Raw genomic sequence first — 6,123 nt, 5'->3', positions numbered from 1 at the left:
CTAAAGACTCCAAAGAAAGCAGGGATGAAAAAAGGATGGCAGAGGGCATTGGCTGTAGTGTGTGACTTCAAACTCTTCCTGTATGATATGGATGAAGAAGACTCAAAACCCAATGTTGTAGTTAGTCAAGTGATCGACATGAGGTAAGCTTCAAAAGGGAGAGTATTTTTTATCAAAAAAATCTGGGAATAAAAATGGTTTCTGAAATTTTTAAAAATAGTGTTGTCATTTAACTTATGTTAAGTTTCTAATTTTCTCCATTGCCATGTGAACTTTAAAATAGAAGATTTCTGCCTGAAGTTTGCATCATTACCTCTTGGGTATGGATTATAATTGTGTAATATTTGTAATAGTTTTTTTATTTATTTTTTTAGTCAGAAGTTTATATTCTTATGTGTGTGTGTGTGTATGTGTGTGTGTAGCAGAAAAGGAAATACAACCTTAAAACCAGATGCTCTTTATATTGAGATATAATTCATATGTTATAAAATTCACCATTTAAAAATGGGCAACCCAGTGGTTTTTAGTATATTCACAAGGTTGTAAAACCATCACTACAATCTAATTTTAGAACATTTTCATCACACCAAAAAGAAACCTTTATTAGTTAGCAGTCGCTCTACATTCACCCCTTCCCCCAGCCCCAGCAACCATTAATCTGTTTCTATCTCTATGGATTTGCCTATTCTGAATTTTATATAAATGGAATCATACAACATGTGGAGTTTTGTAACTGGCTTCTTTCACTAAGCATAATGTTTCAAGACTCACCCATGTAGCATGTATCAATACTTCATTATTTTTCATGGCTGATGCCCTTTATCAGGTTGAGAAAACAGCCTTCTCCTCCTGGTTTGTTGAGTGTTTTTATCTGTAAGGGGTGTTGGATTTTGACAAATGCTTTTTTTGTGTCTATTGAGAAGATCACATGATTGTTTTCCCCTTAATTCTCATGATGTATTACATTAATTTTTACTTGTATATAGAACCAATCATACATTCCTGGGATAAATCCCACTTGGTCATGGTATCTAATCTTTTTAATAATATGTTGGATTGGGTTCAATAGAATTTTTGAAGATATTTGCATCTATATTAACACAGGATATTGGTCTATAGTTTTGTTGCCTTGTGATATTTTTGCCTGGTTTTGGTATTAGGATAATACTGACCTCAGATTAAGTTGGAAAGTACTCTCTTCTCTTTTATTTTTGAAAGAGTTTGTGAAGGATTGGTATTAAATATGTTTGGTAGAATTCACTAGTGTGGTCATCTGGTCCTGGGGGTTCCTTTATGGGATATTTTTTGATTGCTAGTTCAATCTCTTTACTTGTTATAAGTCTATTGAGATTTTCTACATCTTCTTGAGTCAGCTTTAGTACCTTGTGTTTTTCTAGGAATGTTTCCATTTTCTTTAGATTATCTAATTTTGGGAGCATACACTTGTTCATAGTATTCCCTTTTATTTTCTGAAAGGTCAGAAGTAATGTTCCCACTTTACTTCTGACTTTAGTAATTTGAGGTTTCTTTCATTTTTTCATGGTCAGTTTAGCTAAAAGTTTATCAATTTTTGTTGATCTTTTCAAAAAACCAACTTTTGGTTTTCTTGATTTTCTCTTATTTTTCTATTCTCTGTTTTATTAATTTCCACTCTAAACTTTATTATTTCCTTCCTTCTGCTTGTTCTGAGTTTAGTTTGCTCTTCTTTTCCTAGTTTCTCAAGATGGAAAGTTAGGTTATATATTGATTTGAGATTTTCATTCAGTTATCCTTTCTGACCCCTTTTCTTTCTCCTCTCCTTCTGGGACTCCCATTATATATATTTTAGTATTCTTCATGGTGTCCCAAGGAACTCTGAGGTTTTATTAATTTTTCTTCATTCTTTTTTCTTTCTTTTCTTCAGACTGGATAATGTTAATTGACCTGTCTTCAAGTTCAGTGATTCTGCTTTCTGCCTGCTCAGTTCTGTTGTTGACCCCTTCTGGTGAATTCTTTGTTTCAGTTATTGTACTCATCAACCTCTGAATTTCTGTTTGGTTCTTTTTTGTATTTTCTATATCCTTATTTATATTTCCTACTTGGTGAGACATCATTCTCATACTTTCATTTAGTTCTTTAGGCATGATTTCCTTTAGGTCTTCAAACATATTTAAAATAGCTGATTTAAATCTTTGTCTGGTAAATCCAACATCTGGGTTTCCTCGGAGATAGTTTCTATTGATTGCTTTTTTCCTGTGTATTGGTCATACTTTTATGCTTCCTTGCAAGTCATACAGTATATATTTTTTTAAACTGGACATTTCAAATAATACGATTGTCAGCTCTAGTTATCAAATTCTACTTCTTCTCCAGGATTTGTTATTGTTGTTTGTTGTAGTTGTTGTTTGTTTGTTCAGTGAATTTTTCAAGCTAATCTATAAAGTCTTTATTCTTAGTCATGTGTAGTTATTTGACGTCTCTACTTTGTTAGCTTAGTAGTTAGCTAATGATTTTGCAGAGATTTCTTTAAACATCTGGAACCAGTGAATCTCCCACACTTTGTTGAAGAGCTCTGTGTGCAAGTGGGGTCACTTCTTCAACACTCAGCCAGGCAGTTGACAACACGTTATACTTGTGCAAAGCCTCAAGAATATTGGAAGAGATAATGGCAGAAAACCTCCAAAATTTGATGAAAAACATTTATCTATGCATCCAATGTCAGCCAGAGGTGAGAACTTATGTCCTTCTCTGGTCTTTCCTGAGCATATGCATGACCCTAGGCATGTTCACAGTTCTATGCATGTGCATGATGCTCTAGATTCTTAGCAATATGTCAGACCTTTTCAAAACCCCTATGGATATCTCATTTTCTAACTTTTCCTTTTAAGAGTTTTGGTTAATCTATTATTTTGTCCAGCTGTTAAGCACTGCATAGGCAGCTATGCAGTTAAAATGCTTGCATGAAATAGTTTTTTATAAGTTCCCCTTGGGGAATAGACTTTTCCCTGGGAGACCTCTGAATCAAGCCTAATACTCCAGCTCCTTTCTCCTTCCTCCTCCTCTTTCCAGGTCCCTCAGGTGTCCAGTGGCTTCTAGGATGCACTGTAAATGCAGGCTGCCATTTTTCAAGGCTACTGAGGAGCTGGAAATGGAGCATGAGACTAGGGCGAGTTAAGCTACCACAAAGCTCATACTTCTTACCAAGATTCGGCTTTTTTTTACTTTTTTATTTTAAATAAATCCTCCTCAGATTGCCACAAACCTTGGTTAATTTATAGAGTTCTAAAAAAGTTGTTTCTGATGAATTTTGCTAGTTTTCGCATTTCTTTTATGAAGGAGAGAATCTTCAGAGATCCTTACTCTGCCATTGTTGCAAATGTCACTCCAGACACTCTTTAAGTGTTTAATAAAGAATATTGAATCGGTGAACTTATAGAAAGTGTATCCTTCGGGGAAAGGCAATATGCTCTCTGCTCCCCCTGATTCTTCTGCATCTTTTTGGCTCCTCTACACTTTTCTCTTAGTGTCTCTGAGCATCTGTCCTTGGCCTTCTTTTCTTCCTTCTCTGCACACTCCCTGGGTGGTCCCTTCACTTCCTGTGGCTCCAGGTAGTGAGACATTTATTCATAGTATTCCCTTATACTTCTTTTCCAGGTGTAACCTGCACTGTGATGGCTGTGTGCTTGCTCAGCCTGAACTTTCTCCTTATCACAGATTCTGTGGGTCTCTACATTCATCCTGTCTTATTTTGATTCCTTACTCACAAACTTTGTTTTGTATTCTTCACCTCAGCTAATGTCATCTTTGTCAGAAACTTGGTATTACCTTGAATAACTGATACAGGAAACTAGATAATCTTGAAGGTGACTTTAGAAAGTTACTCTTGATGTAGATTTTTAATAAGTTGGTTTGGGAGTGTGTGTGTTTGTGTGTGTGTGTGTGTGTGTGTGTGTGTGTTTCATTTTGGGGACAGGGAAAATTAAAGTGGTGCTGGAGCCAAGGAGTCCAGCTTACAATTGTCCATCCTTCAGATCAAATGAGTGTCTGCATTAAAGCGGTGGCTGCAGGAATTACAAAACAAGAGACAGGTGCAGGAAATATTACTAAAGTGACCTCGTGGGACATGGTGAGTGGCAGAAAAAGGAAGATGAAGAAAAGAGTTGCAATACCAGATGGTACTGAGGTTTTAAGTCATCAAGACTGAAAAACTGAGGGTCACATTGACAGCTGTAGGGGTATAATGGAGAATGGTAGCATTGGGGGAAAGAAATGAGTTTGTTTTAAGTGTTGGAGAAGCCAAAAATTATCAAGTGAGCTGAATCAAACAGACTTCTACTTTCAACCAAGACGGAGTAACAGGGGCCATATTTATATTTAACCTTCCCCATGAAATAACAAAAGAACTGATTTAAGGTTCTGGATATCAGACAATGAAGGGAAGTAAATGAGGTGAGCTCTATACTTGCCCCAGGTTACTGCCTTGTGAGAGTTTCCAGTATCTAACACAGAAATTGGAATCCCAGGCAGACCCAGGTGAACTCCCTGAACTGAAGAGATGAAGCTGAGAGTCCAGAGAGACCCAGTAGCCAGAGTTCACAGGACAAAGTACAGAGCTAGAGAGGAGAGAGTGAGAGAGAGAGAGAGAGAGAGAGAGGGAGAGAGGGAGGGAGGGAGAGATTGAGAGCATGCACTAGCTCTGCATGGACCTACAGAGGATCTAGCTTGAGGATTCAGCAGATTACTGATCAGCACATGCATGTGAGGAAAACTACAAAATGTTAGCAAATCGAATCCAATATTATGTAAAAATTATATTGCATCTTGAGCAAGTGTAGTGTATCTCAGGAAAGCTGGTTTATATTAAAAAATCAATGTATTTTACCATATCAAAAAATGAAAAAGATCATGTCAATAGATACAGTAAACACATTTGACAAAATCATATATTCTTGATGAACACTTAGAAGGGAGCTTCTTCATCCTGATAAAGGGCATCTATGAAAATCCCACAGCTGACATCATAATTAGTGGCAAAAGACTCAATGCTTTCTCCCTAAGATCAGGAACAAGACAAAGATGTTTGATCTCACCACACTTATTTAACATTGTATTGGAAATCCAGGCCAGGGAAGAAATAGAAATAAAATACATCCGTGTTGGAAAGAAGGAAGCAAAATTATTCATAGACAAAATGAATATCTATGGAGAAAATTCAATGTAATCTACAAAGAAGCTATTAGAACTAATAAATGAATTCAGCAAGTTTGCAGGTTGCTTGATCAATATATAAAATAAATTGCATTTCTTTATACTCGCAACAAATAATCAGAAATCAAAATTAAATAAGTAATGCCATTTGCCATAGCATCAAAACATAGGGACTTCCCTGGTGGTCCAGTGGTAAAGAATCCGCTTTCCAATGCAGGGGACATGGGTTCCATCTCTGGTTGGGGAACTAAGATCCCACATGCCCTGGGGCAACTAAGCCTGCGAGCCCCAACTATTGAGCTTGTGCACCTCAATGAGAGAGCCTGTGTGCTGCAAACTACAGAGCCCATGTGCTCTGGAGCCCTTGCACCACAACTAGGAGAAGCCCACACACCACAACTAGAGAAGCCCAAGCACCACAACAAAGAGACCATGTGCTGTAACAAAAAGACCCCACATGCCTCAAGGACGATCCCATGTGCTGCAACTAAGACCTGGCGCAGCCAAAAATAATTAAAAAATAAATAAATAAGGAAAATAAATAAAATAAATAAATATTAAAAAAAATACTTAGAAATAAATCTGACAAAAGATGTGCAAGACTTGTACACTGAAAACTATAAAATATTGATGAAAGAAATTAACAAAGGTCGAAATAAATAGAGAGAGAGACTGTGTTCATGCATTGCAGAACTCAATATTTTAAAAATGTGATTGTTCTCAAAATTGGTCTATAGTTTTAACACAATCTTAATCAAAATCCCAGTAGGCTTCTTAATTCTTTTTGTAGAAATTGACAAGCCGATTCTAAAAGTCATAGGAAAATGCAAAAGAGTTAGAAGAGCCAAAACAGCTTTGAAAAAAGAAACAAACCTAGAAATATATATACAAATATATATAATATTTCTAATATACATATAAAATATATTTACATAT

This window comes from Balaenoptera physalus (genome assembly GCF_965194825.1).
Source record: "Balaenoptera physalus genome assembly, contig: HAP1_SCAFFOLD_1779, whole genome shotgun sequence".
In the NCBI taxonomy this organism is placed as follows: Eukaryota; Metazoa; Chordata; class Mammalia; order Artiodactyla; family Balaenopteridae; genus Balaenoptera; species Balaenoptera physalus.
The sequence above is the reverse complement of the archived record's forward strand: the minus strand, read 5'-3'. Positions refer to the sequence as shown.